Source organism: Lissotriton vulgaris, chromosome 9, assembly GCF_964263255.1.
Source record: "Lissotriton vulgaris chromosome 9, aLisVul1.2, whole genome shotgun sequence".
NCBI classification, from domain to species: Eukaryota; Metazoa; Chordata; class Amphibia; order Caudata; family Salamandridae; genus Lissotriton; species Lissotriton vulgaris.
Window position 1 is genome coordinate 808541500 of NC_141697.1, and position 20086 is coordinate 808561585.

Here is a 20086-nt window from a genome sequence, read left to right on the forward strand (position 1 = left end):
TCATGGAGCAGGAGAGAGGACCAAGACAAGGAAACACAAGGAACAAGCACTCCCAAGGATGAACCTCCTACTCCACCTCCGGGTCAGGTACAAAAATAATCCAACGTCTTTCTCCGAAGGTTCCACCCTTATATACTCCACCCAGATCACAGGGTTTGTGGAACATGTAGTTTGTGATGACAACAATTGCTCGTGAAGGAAAATCCGACTCCTGACTGAAATGACTTGAAGTACAGTGGATTGTAGAAGAAAATGTAGTTTATTCAAAGTAACAACCCCAGGGAGATCCAAGGACCAACTCTCACAGTAACTGTTCATCTGTGTACTGCCCCCTGGATTCCACACTCTGGAATCCTGTGAGCACAGAGACCATAGAACATTACATCATTACAAAGATATAACACTGACAATTTGTGCTTCTAACGCATTGTTCTGCGGAGGACTGGGAATTCTTCAGATTCATCTTCATCAGATGGGTTTGTCACAGCTGATGGTGTGACCAGTGGGGCTGTCGACACAGTAGGCATAGCCACTTCATGGACTGCAGATGTTGATGGTGTTGGACCTGCAACATGTTCGATGCCCATCAGGTACCGGATAAATGCATTCAGCATTATTTGCTGGTTCTCAAGCACAGCTGTCACATCTCGTTGATAGTCAGCCAATTTTGTGAGGTATGCATCCTGTTTGGCTGTCATTTGTTTGAGGGTGTCCTGTATTTCCTTCAGAGTGTTGGCCACTTCAAAGCTGGCACTTGTGGTGGGCATTTGTCTGTGCCTCTGCTGCATGACTTCGGAAATTTCAGTCATGGCGTCAAACAAAGTGCGTGGTGGTGCTTCAGTGGTGCTACCAGTTTCCGCACTGGCAGTATTTGATGTTAGGCACCGGAGCACTCCCTCTAGGGTCCCTGCCATGCTCTCAATGCCCTTACGCACCTCCTGTGCCAACTGACTCTGCACATCCACTACACGCTGTTCAAATGAATTTAGTGTGTTTGGCGACTGGTGAGGCACAGATGTTGTGGGAGGTGGCATAGGAGTGCTTCCCTGTTGGCCAACCGGAGATCCCACTGGGCTGCTTTGCCTTCTTGTGGGTGGAGAGGGAGTTTGTAGTGATTGTATTATGTCCTGGATGATTCCTGGGCCCATACTTGTTACACTTTCACCACCCTCATTGTCCGTTTCAAACATGTCTTCCAGCTCCAGAGTAGGTGTACCATGGCCTGAAATCAAAAATAGATGTATGTTTATGATCATGTCTGACATGTGGTGTACAAATGCACAATTTAGAGTCATCTACCCTTTTTGACTTTGCTGTGTTTCAACATGTCAAAGTTCAAGCGACACATCATCACTCATGTGTGCAAAAAGTGACATGGCATTAATCATTTGATGGATACAAACTTTTTACAAAAAAACATGGCACATGGGCAGACAGTGCTTGCACACTTGCAACATTCTACTTGAGTGCATGTCCTGATGTCTGTTTAGTTGGTGTGTATTGGGGACACATTCCAGGCACAGTAGGAAGTGCATGTGGCATTTTGCACTCCATCACCAGGGACCCACACACACCATGAACAAACCTCCACGTGGAAATGAAGTCCCTCACCAACTGGATGAGGAGCAGCAGTGTGAAACTGTACTTGGAGATGACACAGGTCATCATCCTCGGACCCACACCCCGAGCCTGGGACAACTCCTGTCGGGCAACTACACTGGGAACAGCAACAACACTCACTGACCATACACGCAACTTACAATACTTCCAGTACTCCTCCCTCTCCATGTCTGAGCAGGTCAACGCCATCTTCCCCTCATGCTACAACTGCCTCCACATGCTATGCAGGATCCACAAGTGGATCCCCACCCCAGACAAAAATAACTGTGACGCAGGCCCTGAGCACCAGCAGACTGGACTACTGCAACGCACTGTAGGCAGGATTCCCTGACAAAGACCTACTACTACTGCAACACATCCAATGCACTTACGGCTCATTGATTGTCAACGTCCCCCACCGCAGCAACATCATCCCCCAAATGTGAGACCTACACTGGTTCCCCATCAGCAAGTGGATCAGCTTGAAGCTCCACACCCAGACACACAATGCACTCCATTAGGCCGGACCACCCTACATGTGCAGCAGACTCAGCTTCTACACCCCCACACGCCCCGTCGGCTCCACCAGCCTCCCCCTCACCGCTGTCCACCGCATCGTATGACCAACCTCCAGCAGCAGTTCCCTGTCCTACCTCACCGCCAAGACCTTGCACTCCCAGGCCATCTACGGCACACCCAGGACCTACTCCCATTCAGAGGACTCATCAAGACGTATCTCTTTGAGCGTTAGTGGCAGCCCCTTCCCATCAGCGTGGTAGATGCAACATGTGTTTTCACATGCTGAAGGAGTTGTTCCAAGGACACAGAATTCTGTATTCTCTGATTTTGATTACATGCAGCTGTGGTTGATGCAGACTGGGACGTACTGCATTCCTCACTGTTTTTCATGTGTTTAGTTGGTGTAGTCTTAGGTGTGAGAGAGTATGAGTAGTCTGTCATCAGCAATGGATACAATGTTGAGGCTGTATTTGGTTAGAAATGGTGCTGAGGCAGCCCTGTTGATGTTGACAGGGGTCAGACACATAGATGGTCCCTCTTGCATTCAGCATTGGAATAACGTGCATTTGAAGGCGAAGGTGGTCAGTCTGATCCTTGAACCTCTTGCTGGGGTGAGTGACCCAGTTAAGCAATGTTCCTTAGAATCCTGCATCATGTAGTGTAGTAAATCTGTGTGCTGTTAGTCTGTGTTGGAGCACACTCACAGCTCCTGGTCCCGGAGGGTGGAGATGTCACCTGTGGCTGTGAATATGGTGATCTTGGTGCTGTTGTTGATATAATAAGGACAGGGCTGTAGTGATCCCACAGGTGGCTGTATCTCATGTTTGAGGGTGTGCATTGAGCTGTGACTGGTGTCCCGGTGGGTATGGTAGTATGGCTGTTGTGTTGTGAGAGGTGTGGGTGGTGCTGCCTGTGGCATCTCATGTGTACGGGAAAGTTATTGTAGTGAAATTGTTGTTGTTTATGGTGAACTTTGTTGGACACTTATCACAGGTCTGTAGTGCCAGGGTGATGTCTGTGGCTTTGCAGCATAGGTTGTTGTATAAATGCAGGACCTTGACTAGTTGGCAGGACTTTCCATTATGTAGGATTGTTTATTTGTGGTTCTCCCTCATTGGGTCCATGTATGTGTTTTACATTTCAGGTGTCTTGGTGTTTATACAGTTCTTACCAAGGTATCTGCTGGTGCCTCTTGCTTCTTAGAGATCAGTGCTCTACCATGCCGTGTCCCTGTAGTGCTGTTTGTTAGGCTTGCAGAGGGTGGAGGTGTGGTATGCACAGTTGTGTATCCAGGTGTGACTTTCACTTGCAGTAACGCTGGTGTAGGCTGTGTTTGAGACCAGGGTGGTGTTTGAGGTTTGTCAGCAGTGTAGGCATGTGCAATGTCTGTGGGTCATGTTTGGAAAGGCCTGTTGTCATTCTCAAATGTTTTCCATGTATGAGTGCATGGAGGCTGGCTGAGCTGCATCAGTGAATGACTGTATATCATTTGCTGCTGCAAATGATTGTATTTGAGACCCAGATGGGCACATTCAGACTTCCCATAGGCGTGGCTTCAGCACACCATGTACATCCGTCTGCTGTGGGCTTGCACAGCAGCTGACATTGAGTAGGCTAATTGTGACTTACAATATTCAGTGATGACCGAACACATGAACACAGGGTTGGTGGCCTTAGTGGTAGTTCATAGACCATATGTGGAATGTGGGCTCAGATGAGAGAACTGAAATGACTTATTATGGAGACCCAAGGGATGAGTGACTGATGTGATAATGCTATGTCTCATCATGGCATGGGAGGGAGGGTAGGGGACATCTTAGATGATGTGGCTCATGTGCATATTGGCAAGATGACTCAGGTACCACCCATGATGACCAGAGCAGTAATACCCACTTCCATGTTTGGTATACAGGCTGCATTTCAGCCTCCATGGCAAACATGGCCAACATTCCAGCATGTATTGTCCTACTTACTATTACAAGTCACACCAGCACTTCACAGCATTGTGATTGACTCAGAGTAGTGAGCCTGGCTGGCTGATTCCTTTAATGTGACACAAAGGCAGGGTTGCATAGGCTGCAGAGAACTGGGACACATCTTTGAGGTGTGACTTCCCTCAATGTGTTCCAGATTTACATAACAAACTTGAAACTCAATAGTTAACTTGATACATTTTTGGTGTTGATAGAATATACTTACTACTTTGGGCATTCACATAATGAACTTAGTACTTTTGGTATTCACAGGAGTTGGGATTTTGCCTTTACTCTATCTTAAGTCTGTCTTCAGAGACACTTTAGGCAAAATCGTAACTTCTGTGAATACCAAAACTATTAAGTTCATTCTGTGAATGTGAAAAAGTAGTAAGTGCATTCTGTGAATTACAATATAGTAGTAAGATTAGAATTGAGTCTTGAGTTCATTCTGTGAATGGGCCTCTATATGTTTTGCTGCACACACTCACACACACATCCCTGCAACCATGAGACATTGATTGTTCTGTCCTGCATTTGTTAACTCACAGCTCTCCCTCCACAATTGCCAATGTTTGACACTATGCCCCCATGGACAACAGGTGTGACACTCTTGTACAAAAAGGCACATACATTATACCAAAACATGCCGTGTCATGACATTCCATTTCATTCATTGTTCATACTAGGCATGTTGCAACTGTAGAGTAGGTGTTTCACAGCGGAGACTTTAAATACACTGTTCAAAGTTCAGTGAGTACATGGATAAAGTATCCTTGTCACCACACACCCAGACCTGAAGCATTCAATACCTTTATGAACAACCACTACACACACAATGGAGTCAGATTAGTGAGTGATGCACACACCATTTTGCATAGCCAAAAATTATGTACACGGCATTAGTTCATAATCTGTGATGTTACCCCATATTTCTCATGATGTACACCTATCCAAATAATAGTTCAGACATATGTCCCCCATGACACAACCAATTGTTATTGTTTGACACATAAATGCACAACATTTTTATTACTCTTTAACATTTGTCAATATTTTTTTTTTACATACTGACACACATTACCACATGTAGTACTTAGATCACAACATAATTGGGGTCACAAAGAAGAAGAATTTCGATATATTATTTTGGAACACATGCATTGCATAGTTGACATTGTGCAGCATACATTGAAATGGTCATCGCATGACACAACGGCTACCATACTGTACGCTGTTTGCATTTGACTGGCTCAGGTACACACTGTGAACAAAGGTTTATTCCTCTTGAACACTGCAAGAATACAATGTCAGGTACCTCCTCACCTTCAACCCTGTATGCCACCTCACCTGCCAGGACATAACTCTGCTACAAACATCACCATCACTGTCACTGACAACTTCTGTGTCACCTTCATGTGGCAGCACGACAATCATCAAAGAGGCATTGTTAACCCATACACTGGTACACTCAGAATGAGCAGGCACTCTAATGTGCCATGGTTGACCATGTACTACGACAACTACATTATCGTGACCAGGCTCATGGCCATACTCAGCAGCACACCTGTCCTTCACAACAACACAGGTACACAATGCTTGGCATGCGCCAACCCAGGCAGACTTGCACCATGTTGCAGGGGGTCCAGCGGTGCAGGGGTTCAGTGTTTGTGTGCATGGAAGGGACACATTCCTGCATGATGCAGTCATGAAAAGATTTTTCACCTTTCTATGTGTCCACTTGAATGCAAAAGAGATATGTTGGTTTTATCATGGAGGGGAGATTAAGTTTTAATTCAGGTTGTGCATGCCTTACACAGACCCTGTGTATGCATATCTTTGTGGCGCAGCATGATAGTTACATTTTGACGTTCCTATTGTACATTGTCAATTGGACATAGATGTTTCTGGGTATACCCTTAGCAACAGCCCTGGAAGTGCGCTTTCTGACACTTTAATGTGGGAATGATGCAATGACATGATATGTTGTACTATGTTACATGGCTGTCTGTGGCCTATTATTGTGGGTGTGGCACATTGTGGCACCACTACATGAACAAAATAACATCCTGCCAGCACAGTGGTAGCAGTCCAAGTTATACAAGTGTGAAACTCGGTCTGTTGCAGGATGTTGTGTGATTTTATTTTCAGGAGGGTAGTTATATCTTTGCACCTGCGTGTGGCACTTGTCAGGTGCAGCAGTGGGCTGGGACTTCACTTTGGACATATATGTTTACTTACACAGGGGTAGCTGTTTCCCAAATGTAACATGTGCATGTCCCTGGTACAATACTTTTTGTAGACCCTTCACAGTTCATGACATTGCATGATTTCTCTTTTCACAACACGTCAGTAATTGAACCAGCCACCTTAGTTTATGCACAGCACAATATTACCTTATTTGCACATTTCCCCTTGTAGAGACTTACCCTGTGTGTCTTCCTGTGTCTCTTCCAGTTCCTCATGCAGTGCACTGTCCTGCCCTGGGATTCCAACAACCAACTCCTCTGGGATGACCGCTGCAACCCGCTCCTCAAGGTCATCCAGCTCTTCTTGTTGTGATGGGCTGCCTCCTCCTGTGAGCCCAGCCTCTTTCCGGTTTTTGGCCATTTTTTCTTTAGTGCGGCGCTTTATATCATTCCACCGTTTTTTTAGGTCAATAACTGTCCGCCTAGATTGGCCCACACAGTTCACCTTGGTCAATATGTCCTGCCAAATAGGCTCTTTTTTGGATAGTGGCAATTTGGAACTAGCAAACAGCTGGTGCTGGTGGTCTGTTACCTCACTTATCAGTGTATTGTTCTCCTCAGCACAGAAATTTGTTTTGCGCTTCCTCTTTCCAAGAGTTTCTCCCTGTGTTGCAGGCTGGGCATCCTGGCTGCCATGTGGAAGGTTTCCTTGGCTGCTGCTCTGTCCTTCAGGCTCCATGGTGGCAATTTTTTCCATTTGCGGGAGAATTAGGGGATAGATGCGCGTGTTTTTGGCGTTTTCCGGATTCTGACGCAACGTAATAGTGACGCAGCGATGCGTACACTTGCGTCGTTCCGCAAATGCGACTTACGGCATTTTTCCCGCACTCGCGTGTCTTTTCGCTACGTCAGGACGGCCGCGTCTGCGTCACTTTTCCCCGCCTTGCGCCTCCGCTTGCGGCATGGTGCGTCATTCCGTAGATATGACGCATCCGCGCCGCAAGTTTCTGACGCAGCGTGTCGTACGGAAAAGTGACGCATCCTTGCATTTGCGCAAGGATGCGACACTTTTCATAAATGAGGCCCCAGGACTGAGTGAACCAGAAGAGAAGAGCTGGTACGTAGAAACCTGTCTCCGTACAAGTTGGTAAATTGGACTGCCCACTGCTTGTTGTTTCTCCTGTCCATTTTACTCACCACTGGCCAGGTTTCTGTTTCCACACTAAAGCCTTGGCATGCTATGCAGGTGGTCACACATTGTATCAGCTTTCTTTGCCTACGATCACACTGTGTGAAAAATCTTTGAGCTGGGAATCACCTATAATCATAGGGTGTCACATTCCTGAGAAGACTACACGGCATGTTTGCTTTCTAAGTGTCTAATAACTGTCTTATTGCACATGAAAATAAAGCTGTATTATCTAAGTAGTTACCATGATTGTACATTGTGTTTATTTTAAAAGCTAGGGCAATGGATCAGTGTGGTGTGTTGGCACTATTCTCCCATGTACCTCCTATGCTGCAGTGTTTACTAAATCCGAGTTTTAACTTAAACTTATATTTTGCACAAAACAGTGAGAGCCCTTGGTGTAAATCAGACATATATTAATGTGATTGAACTATTTTAGAAAGGCAATGTCTCAATTACAAGGAAAAGTAAACGGAACAATAACTTTTTATATAGCTCTTAATATCACACATTTAGCAGTACTAAGCTCTGTAAATATGTTTTACTGATAACTAACTAAAATTTGTGACCTACTGACCATTGTAATTTAAATATGGTTCATCCCCTAAACAAACCAGCATTCTGAAGTAAGTTGAAATTTCGAATTCCTGGATGGTTCCCCTGTCTAACGTAGAAAAAATATGAGTACAGACGGAGATAACTTTTAGCATCCTCTCTGGTCATGGTAATTTTGACCCAGGTATTTCAGAAATATTTGCAAAAAGAAATTTCACCCAATTTAGCAGTAATGTTAACACTAGAACCCACATGCAAATGGCTCTTGCTCCTGTTTTGTCCTCTAGGAAAATACAAGACAATTCAGGTAGGGTACACATGAAGTTATAATGGTGTACCAAAGAGAAAGGAACTTAGGAAGCATAATGTTGCGCACTAGAGAACAGTACACAATGAGTAGAGATGATTACTGGGTGAGAAAGTTGCAGACAGGAAAGTGTTTTGATTGACACGGGTAAAATGGAGCACATGGGAAAGTGGGGATTACAGAAGGAAGAAGGTAAAAAACAGGAATGCCATTCAGACTGGTAAGAATAGATCACACAAGACTTTAGGACCACTTTTTATGTAAACCGAGTCACAGATACTATCTTCTGCCAATTTATAAAGTATACTTGGGGAGGGTGAATCCCCAAAACCACTGGGAAGGGTAAAGGTTGCCTGGCACAACACAAACAATTGTATGTTTTATTAGGGACCTCTAAATTTCAAATTTCACCAATCTCCCTGTCTCATACCGTTTTTGTGTGGATTCCGTTCCTCTCACATCATTGTCTAGTGCATGCAATGCCCTTCACCTCATCTCTCTACCACCTTTTTGCATTGATTCTGCACATTACATCTATCTCTTCTCTTCCCCCAGTCTCCCTTTCCACGAGCCTAGCGCTTTAAGTGGGCTGAAAAAATGGATGGGTCTCTAAAAGGGGTGTGGACTATGTAATTAAGGGCATAGCTTAAACACATAATTTTAATTTCCGTGATTCCAATGGTGTTCATTCCTACTGGTACTTTGGTTCCTCTCTGTGCTTTCTGTGATTGAATCCAGAAATATAACACAACAACTGACATACACCTAAAAACAGCCTGGATTATTGGTTTTGTCAATGGTTTTCAGCTGTTTAAGCTAAATGAGTAACAACAAGAAAATATTTTACTTTCTCCTTGTTGTTTTGAATAATAAGTAGCTCCTTCACACACATTTTCATAGAATCACACTGAAAAGAAGGACCATTGCTCTTTGTGCTCTGCAGAGAGGTCCTATTTTGAATGATCATGTAATCTGAACACTTTTTTGACCCACAGAAAGGCACAGCGTGAAATGTGTACTGCCTGTGGCTTCAACTCCAAAGTGCCCAACTGTAGCCTGTTAGAAACACCTGGAGGCAACTCAGTTCAAAGGGTGCATCATCCAAGAGTAATATGCTGTGAAATGAAATACAGAAACACACATGAGGGAAATAGATAGCACTCTTGGGGAATGCAAGGTTTAGTAAAGCACAGGAATATAACAGGAACAAAATCACTGCCATGGATTACCCTAACATCAGGACTACTGGAATTATGCAGCTGGAGAAGGTTAAATTATGTGGCAGGGTGAGTAAATTATGTGGCTGCAAAAGGCAAATTATGCGACATCATGTTGCATATTTTGAAATAGTATTATTTTATTTTTTTACCATTTTGAAACTTGTTAACACTGTTTGGGCATCGGTTGCACCCATTAGTACCAATTTAACACCCACATTTATCAGTGGTTACAGAAAGTTGACTATTCCAGCTTTTTAAAGGGTCTTCCCACATGTAGGAAGAAGTGCCACTGTATTTTTTGTAACTTTTGAACCCTTTCAGATAGAAAGTAATTTTGCTGTTAAAATCTGTAGTTTATGCAGCTGATGATGGATTATGTAAGAAATGCGGCAAATGTATAATAATGCAGAAATCGCCGCCACCACACAATCTCATAATTCCGGTGGCCCTGCCCAATGCAGCATCAGACTCGGACACAAAATAGACCCCTGTACCAAAATAAAAGGAGCCCCCGTCAGTGAGTCAGTTAGCTAGAGAAGCGTCCAATGTTTGCAAAGTAGGGAAGTTTTCAACTTGTAAAGACATGGTGTACAAGCTTTTAGTAAGGTATGGAAGACTCCACTGATTTGAGGTTGCTGCCAGCAATGTTTGCTTTTATATATCATAAAATTCAACAGTAAAAACCGGCTCACCTGACCATAAATCAAGTCAACAACTATAAAAAAAATAGCCTACATACTGACCTTACAGCAGGGTTTTAAGTGGGGTGAAAAAACTGGGTTGTTTTTCAAAGGGGCATGGCTGATGTAATTTACGGCATGGCTTAAAAACATGTAAGCTACTTAAATCTGTGCATAGCATAGCATGCCGCCCGACTGGTATTTTGCTGCTTCATTCATTGCCTCCAGATAAATAATACAACATTACACCTACAACAAGCCAGGACTATTGGCTTTGTGAGTGGGTTGCATAAGATGAATTAGTAATATCCACGGCTTCCTTGTATATAATATTGAAAATGTTCCAGTTCTCACATGATGATACTGTGCAAGAACTCTCGTTGAGGTTACATTAAAGTCAGCGAAGGGTGGCCCTGGTGCAGAGTTAAGATTATTTTTCTTTACTCTGAGGGTAAATATGGAGAGCAGGCCTGTCTCATCTCCTGCTTTTTAGAACATTCATTCATTGTGTAGACACTAGGCCAATGTTTTTGCAGGCAAAGTTAAGGTCTATGACTTGAGTGGCCAAGCACACTTTAAACCCTGCTCCATCCACTTTTACATGCTGATTCTGCTCCTCTGTGTGCACCTCTTGTCTCACTGTCGTACTCACACCTATCTGCTACTGCCCCCCCAAACTTTATTCCATTTGTCTTACCGATTTTATTCGCCTCTCTGCTCCCCTTCCACTTGTCCTAGGTGAGCAGTTTCCATTGTGATGTGCCGCCATTCTATCTTTTGCTCTGTGCACAGCAGGATATTCTGCTTTTCATTGATGCAGGGGCAGGGCACCCTTCATACGCAAGGGCATTTTAATTAACTAACTAATTGCTGTCATCAACAAGCAGATGCAGCCACAGAGATGTACCAGCTTGGGAGATTGATAAAAATAAAAACAAAAAATGTAAACTCTTAGGGGACCCCCTGGTTCTCGAAACTTTGGAGACTTTAAAGGTGCGAGGCCCCATGGCTGCGAGCAGGCGCGGGCCTTGGGCAACTGCCCACGCCTAGCATCGGCCCTGGCAAGAAGGGACACCTTCCAGCACATAAACAATCTTTATAGGCGATTTGCTGTTTCTATGTGTGCTGCAAAGTTCAGCACGCATACAAAGAGCAAAATACGACGAGAAATAGAACATTTCTACTCATATCGCCTGTTTAAGAGCAGGTATTTCCAGGTCTCATTTTTGGAGCTGCTCCATACCTTGTAAATATGAAGCAGTGTCGAAAATCAATGGGTATTGCGGCAGAATGGCACAACAACTCCCATTGCCCACACAAATTGCTGCAGCAAACTGCTGCGATAAGGGACACATTTACAATGTGGCGTTTAGCCACATTAAGTGGCTTAAGCCCCCTTGTTAATATTGAGTTGAGAACAATGCCACTGAAGCATCAGAAAAAGTGACGCTCCTGTGGTGTAAGAGGCTCATTAATATGCCCCTTAGTGACTCTCTGTCATACTTTCCTCTATGTTTCCTCCGGTATCTCATTACCTAAATCTCTTTCCCACTGTATGGCATAGCTGAGTTTAACTTTAGGCCCCAGGTCTGTGGTCACTCGTGAGCCGGTGGGGGCAGGTTATCCCGTTTCAACATTACTTATTTGCGAACAAGATTTCAAGTGGAGTTTTTTCCCTATTTAATTATTCACTTGTCTGACGAGAGCCCACCCAGTGAAGGAGCTGTGCGATTCAAAAGTTGGCCTTCTTGCTTAGTTCCCTGTCTGCGAGAATTTCTTACTTGGTGCATAACTCACTGTTAAAAATGGGATTTCTGGTTGCCTAGGGTATACACCTAAGCCAGGCAGAACCCACCACTCTAGTCAGGGTAAGGGAGTTACACACATAAGATAACCTGTGCTCACCCCCTTGGTAGGTCGGCAGAGCAGTCAGGCTTATCCCAGAGGCAATGTGTAAAGCATTTGCGCAACACACACACACCCACCAGTAACACACAACATAAACCACAGAAAGAGACTCCCCACAGGGTTATGTAACAATATCCTTTGTATTGTTCATAAACCACTTTAGACCATAATCACATAAATCACTTTGCCAACTAGACAATTGTCTTGAAATCACAGGTAGTGCACTCGAGTAAATCCCTACAGGGTGTACAAGTCATAACACATCATGCCAACATTATACTTAACACCATCACTGTGCACATAATGCACCAACTGAGCTAATGCCTGTTATCCTGGTAACAGCAAGGTATTCACAACATTCATCATAACATCAGGGGCATAAATAGGGGGTGGTTACTTTATGAAGCGAAAACATGTATCAGCATACATCACTAAAATATAAATCACCTACTCTATTATAGGAAGCCAATACTCTTGAGCTCATATGAGGTGCTATATGGTAATCCGTGTACCCATTGGGCTAGCTAGGGCCTACCTTAGGGGTGACGGTAAAAGGGGAGTTCCAGACGTGTCACCTACTTTCTATGCCACCTACTTCACAGCGGCAGTAAACTGCTTGCACAGGCCCTGCAGCGGCAGAGGCCTGCGACAGGTTTGAAAAGCTACTTTGGTGAGTTGCTCAAGCAGCGCTGCAAGCCCACTTAATTAACAGGCCCTGGGTATATGGGATACCACTGTAGAAGGTATTTACAGGTACATTAAATATGCGAAACAGGTGAAGACCAATCTTACCAAGTTTATTAGAGAGAGCACAAGCACTTTAGCACTGATCAGCAGTGCCCAGAGTCATAAAACCAGCAAAAGCAGGTCAGAAGAAATAGAGGAAGAAGGAGTGTACACAAGAGAGACACAGGAGCATGCAAGGAGGAGGGCCACGAAGGTCTTGCTCTCGCTTTGGATCCATGCTGCAGCTTCCTACCGCTGTACCCCCGCACCTCACTCCAGCGACTGCAAGCGATGAGCTACAGGGGTGGTACCAAACAGGTGCTGGTCCTGATCCAGACCTCGACTGCAGGCAGGCCCCGCCTGTGAACTTGGCCTGCTGAGTGACAATTTGGACGTACGTGAGTGTGGCTGCGGTAAGAGGGCAGCCGCCGAGAGCGCGCCACAGACTGTTGCAGTGGCAGCCCGGTTATTTCCGGGTGTGTCCTGCATCCACTCTATGGCCCAACTCGCTCTGCTCCCTAACAATGTTGCGGAAGTTGCCATCCACCATGTGCAAGTCTCTGCTGCCTCTTCCAGACTTAACCTCCCCTAATCTCCTCCTCTGCCATCCTCCATTAACCCTCACCTGCAGATCTTTAGCCTTTAATCAGGGTCCAGGGGCCCCCCAAGGTCCCCCAGGGCCCGCTGTAACTCTACCAGGCAAGAATCCAGGAGCTGGGAGGAGAGCAGGGAAAGCCTACCCCTCAGCTCGGTCCCAGGGATCCACCCAAGAGGCCAAGCCAATGCCTGGAAGGTCTGGGTAGCGAATTCAGGACCCCAAGAATCAGGACTCGGACCCAGAACCTGATACAACTACTGTAAGGCTACATGAGGCCTGAGTTAGGAGGTATACAGTGTTCCTGAGTTTCCAAAAGAACCCAGTGAAAGTTTTGGGAGGTGAAGCATGAAGAGTTCCAACCTGCCCCCTTCTCTGTTCTTCCACCCGACCCCCCTCTCCAGCATCTTCAGCATTTTGTCTCTACCAGGATCACCTAGCTTCTGGTCAACAAACCCAGGTGCTACTCAATCACAGCCATTAACTCATTCTGTAACTTATTCTGTAATGGAAATTGGAGGTCAACAGAGTAGGAGTCCAACAAAGACAGACCCACTCATCACGCCCCGCTCCAGACTCCGAGGGGCCCAATTCAAAGCTACTTCTAAAGCATCACACAGACATCGTGTGTCCCTGTCCCACCATAGCAAAAGGACCAAAGGAATCAACAACACGGCGCTCTCAATCCCTAACCAGGTCAGCCTAATTTAGCACAGGGGCTCTCAACTTTATGCAAATTCGGGAGATCAAATTCCCATCTCACACTTCACCAAGACTACGACTTACACAGATTGGGCGCACAAAACAACCACCTTATAACAACAGTGCAAATTCACACAGGCCACTTATCAGAGAAAGCTGTGACCCAACCAAGTTCCCCAACCACTCTGGAATCACAAGCCCCACCAAGGGAGCAAATGCAACATTGCATATTAGATCCTAAGCAGGGGTCACTATCAGAGGAATTTCTAACATCATTAGAGGCTCAAATAGACGCACAAACTGAAGCATCTTTTACCCAAACTACATTAACCAAGCAAGCATCAATCATTCATCATTACTCCTCGCATCACTCCAGGAAGAGGGCAGTGGACCAGCTGGCCCGGCAAGCCCAATAACTTAAAATCAGGTGGATTCACCCTTTAAACAGTTCACAATAGCCAAAGCCTTACTCTGGCAATCACAAAAAATGGAGCTCCAGATAGATCTAATTCAGTCAATGGCAAAACAAGCCTAGTGGACCTAGAAACCAGGCTTATTCTGCTAGAAACTAAACTCGGCCAGATAGAAGTGGGTCAAATCTGTTCTTGTCCCCAACTAATTGACAAACTGACCTCCCGATCAGAAATTTGGTGGGCAGTACTATACATTGCAAAAAATGTTAACCTCAAGAATACTCAACCATACAATGCAGTAGCAGTAACTAATGTCCCCACATCACCAGGGAAACCAGCATCGAATGCAGCAATCCCTAGATGCAAAGAAAACATGGCTGCAAATTCAAATGCCAATGCAATCTCCATACCAGCCACAAACTTTCTGATACAAACAAGCTCTATCCATCTCGCTGTTAACACCCTTAACTCGCAAGAACCTCCCCTATCACAAAGAGCAAAAAAGAAACTGAAAAAACTCTAAAAAATGCAGGGCCTACAAAAAAGCACCTGGTGACAACGGGCTTATGTTCCAGATCAGGCCCTTCTTTACAACAAGCAAAGACAGTCAAATTATTTCTAATCTAACAAAAGTCACAAATTAAGCAGTAATCTGAACATAAATAACTCAGCAGTAAGTGACACAGGGGACTTCAACATGATAAAGCATCAGTCTTCCGAGCCAGGAGACAAACAGGACGTCCAAAGAAAGCCAAACACATACAAATCCAATTAAGGCAAAGTATGTGTTCCGTTACCGATTCCCCCTCAAACAATGGACACGCCATGGCCTACAGTAGAAAAGATTTTTAAGCACCAGTATTGCCCAGAAAACCAGATAATCAGTCAGAGTGAACACGATAATTCCAGGCTGCCCCAAAGCATTGCCGAAAACTACAGTTCTTGGCCTTTCCCCCAAATGCAAATTGACTGACCCCACTAAACGGAGCTTATACCTCCAACATCCTGCCGCCCCCACCTCCGGCATATGGACGATGCCCACTCAAATTGAATTTCAACGGGGAACACCAAAGATTACCTCGACATGGGGGAGCGCGATCACATGGGAACTCACCAGAATCATCTCACATGGTCAACCCCTAAGAACGAACGATCATTTATTACACCCCAACATAGCAAATCTTCAATCGAGGATAAGGATACATGGGGATACAGAAGTAGCTCTTCACAACACAAACACAGGAGGGTCACCCACAATCAAGCGTATAGGGCTATAGTAGCAAGGGACATCAAACAAACAGGACCATCAGAAAGAGAAAGTCCAGTACCCCCAATCCAGCGATCAGGAGAACTTACACTCTCCAGCCCTAAATAAGCTCATCAAAAGGGGTCATAAAACCCAGACGCTGGCTTAGCATTTACTCCCATTTACATTTCAAGCGGTCCTTCTGATATTTTAAACAGAGGGAACCTTCTAAAGCTTTTCCAACACATACCATCTCTGAAGCATCTTACCACAGCCGATCTCCACTAGGTTAAATTCACCCATATGAATCCACAATCACCATCTGGGACTCAAGAACAACCAGAGACGCCATCCTCAAAGAGGCCCCTACATTTGAGGAATGGGGCATCGAGTTAGAACCCATTCGGCCATGGAAATATTCATATGTTCTAATCTAAGATCATAAAACGCCCCCCAGAGAATTTATACTGAAGGAAGCTTGGGGCGCAACCCAGGACTGGCTAGTAAGGTCCATGCTGTCCTCTAACCCCCTGACAGTTCACTGTGGCATCAATGAAAGGATCATCAGTTGGCAACCTGCAGCCTTGTACCACGAGGGAAGAACCCAGCAGCTAACACCTAAGGGCAGCAACTACAATCATTCCACCTAGCAATATAGAACTCTCTTCTTCTTTAACATCTTTGCACCTCCAGACTAGAAAACAGGCATCAAAAGATCAACTTTCCATCATCTCATGGAATTTGGCAGGACTGGCTTCAATGCTATGATCTGACCAGGGTTGCAAATTCCTTAAAAGTAGTAGCATCCTATGCATTCAGGAGACCTGGTCATTGAATCCCACAGCAATACATGGATTCTATGAAGTCTTTTATCCGGCTACGCAAACATGCCTATTCAGGTGGCCCTCAGGGTGCCTCTAGATCTCCTTAAAGCATTCACTCATAATATCGATCTCCTCACCTACACAAACCTACAGGGACATACAAGCCCTATCCATTGAAGGCTTACAAATTGGTCAGAATGTCTTCTCCTTGCTTCCGATCAATTGTTACTCCAACCCACGTAAATCTTCAAGGGCGCACGCCATGGGCTCTTTGTGCTCGAGCATAAAATAAATCATTGAATCATATCCTCCTCACAAAACCATGCTGGCAGGGGACTTTAACACCAAACACCACAATGTGACAATGTCATGCAAACAAGCAATGAACCAGATCAACTCAATGACCTACTCGCCACATTTGAACTAACATCAGTAGACCAGAACCAGATGCGCCCTGGGAGCATGCCCCACCACACATTTAGGAAAATCACAACAATTGACTATGTCTTCATGTCAAATCCTTTAATAAACATATACAGAGTTTTGACATAATAAATCGTGTAGAAAGTGACCATAATCCTCTGGTCATAAACTTAGACTTAAGCCACCAGACAGCTGACACCGGCCAGGAGATACACTCTTCTACAGGAGACAAATTAAAGACTCTACTAAGAAGAATCAAGTGGCAACCTTACCACTCACTCCAGGTGGCAAAATGGCTTGAAGATGAGGGATCTCAGTACAAGGACGATTCAGGGGAGCTACTTTTAACAAACTGGGACCTTATGAATAGAGCTTTAGCAGCATCACCTCAGGGTCACATGGGTCCCCCAACGCATCCTCAGCAGGTACACAGCCATCCAAATCAATCCCTGCCGCAATGGGACATCAACCTCATGCAGAAGAAGCTGAGGAAGAGAACACACCTGCTCAAATTTAATCCAACTTCCACTAATCTAGCATCTGCTAAAGACGGATGGAAAGCCCACAAAAAAATGTTTGGGCTCTGAATCGAGCACGAGAGGAAGAATTAGATTTTGGGGGGAAATGCTCATAGAAAGCTCCCTAGCTCAATTCTGGAAATATGTGAACTTCCTAAAATCCCCTGGGTCACCCAGGGTAAATGCAGTTCCAGCTTCAGATTGGGAGAACCACGTAAGGGGCTAGTTTCATGCACATAAGCATCCAGATACCATGACGCCCTTATGGTCTAATGTAGAAGAACATCGAGTCTCAATTTCATCTTCGGAAATAATAAAAAGAATAGAAATCTTGAAGGTCAAGGGAGCGCCTGGCCCAAACGGGCTCCCAGCAGGAATCTTTCAATCCACCTCAGATGACTGGGCCTAGCTACTTACCCCATTAGTCAACACCGCTGATACATTTGGCAAATCTTGGAGAGACTCAATGCTATACCTGATCTTTAAAAAAGATGACCCCTTAAAAGCAAGCAACTACCACCTACTAGCTCAGCTAGATCGAGAAGCAAAGGCATATGCCTGAATCGTGTCGGAGAAACTGGAAACCTGGGCAGAAGAAAACAAGCTGCTCTACTTTTTTCAAACTGGCTTCCATGAAGGAGCCTCTACAACATCATAGCTTCATCAGTTCTCTGCCATCCAGCCATCCAGCAGAACCAACCCCCACTTTGCTGTTGCTTTGTTGACCTGTCCACAGCATTTGATAGGGTCAACAGACAGACTCTCTGTGTGAATCTAGCAAACTGGGTAATTCCATCTTTGCTCCTAATAGCCATATTGTCCCTTTACTACAAAACCTGGGGACGAGTGAAAACAGGTCCAACATCTTTATCAGCTAAAATTTCTATGACTCGATGTCTGAAACAAGGCACCCTTACTGACCAACTTATACACAGCGGATTTGGGAAAACCTCTGTCCAACAGCTGCATGGTTCTGCCCCGTCTAGGCCATCGCCCACTTCACATCCTTCAATATGCGGATGACATATTCATCATGGACCATATCAAAGTGGGACTTAACCATGCACTGACCGTTCTACACTTATACAGTGCAACAAAGCACCTTACCATCAACCCAAGCAAGACGAAGATCCTTGTACTCAGATGGCATAAGAACATAAAACAAATTGCATGTACCATAGGTTCCACAACCATCAAGTCTGCTCCAAAATACAAGTACCTGGGAGTCTGGTTCCCAGAATCTGCTCAACCATCTACTCATAAAAAAGATCTGACAAGAAATTGATGGCCATCACTTATGTTTTAATCCAACTCAATAACAAGCTAAAAAGTCAGTTGGCAGAGGGAATAAGGAAAGTCATTCAAGCATTACTACTTCCAGCACTCTCACATGGTCACCAAGCGTTCCCTGGTGCATGCACAGAAATCTTGGAGTGGGCGCAGTGTGGGGCTTATAAAAAGATCTGCCAACAACCCAAATGCCTCCTCTGGCTGACACTCAGGCTGGAGCTTGGACTGGTTAAACAAGCACTAACCCTTGAAGCTGATCTCCACAAATACTACATTTATATTTTTAAATCTCTGAAACAATCCTTAATGTGCTGCCTTGGAGACATATTTGAAAAAACAGGCTCTCCGTGGAATATTCAGCTTAAAAAATCCCTTGCCACCACAGAAAAAAAAACCAGCAGCACTCACCTAGCCTTCTTTCGCATACGCAATCTGGAAAAAGACCATTAACAAACAAGTGCAATCAGTCTCATTCCAGCAAGACCAGGCTACTCTAAAAACATCTCCTTTCCAGGCCCGCTTAATGCCTCATATCTAGTAACTAAACCCCAGCCTTACCTTTCTACTTCTCTCAATACTAAAACCAGATTAGAGATCATGTATATGCGATTGCTGGCATTGCCAATAATGGATTTTAGCCGCCCTGGGCAAACCAAAAAACTGGAGGAGCATGCAGACTATGCGCCAACAAATGAGAATCATGGCTGCACTTATTGTGCTGTGGCCCAGCTATAATGAGCGAAAGGAGAATCCTTCTCAGGGAACTATACCTGAGGGAAAATGCAAGCACCTGCCTAGAGGCTTCGGCAATATGTTTCTCACAAAAGGAGCCCTCCATCCTGGCACATTGCAGAAAATCTATACAAACAATCAGGGATGCTCTCCAGTCCCATTCTGGTCTTCTATCTTGCTCACTTATAACCCAAAAACAAATTCTGGATTATTTCAAACAGAAGCTAGGAGATGGTCTTTTCGCCAACCAGAAATTAAACCCAGTAGTCATGTTCATATTTTCCAAAAGACACCTTCGCAGACAGAATACATAGCTGTCCGATAGAACTTAGAGGCATATTATCAAGCCTGGGCGATAAAATTATTGCCGCTTTATCAGTGGGAAACTGACGATAAAGTGGCGATAATGGGTTTGATAATATGCACTATGGAATTCCAATCGAAGCTCATGTAAAATGTGAAGGACATCTAACATGAG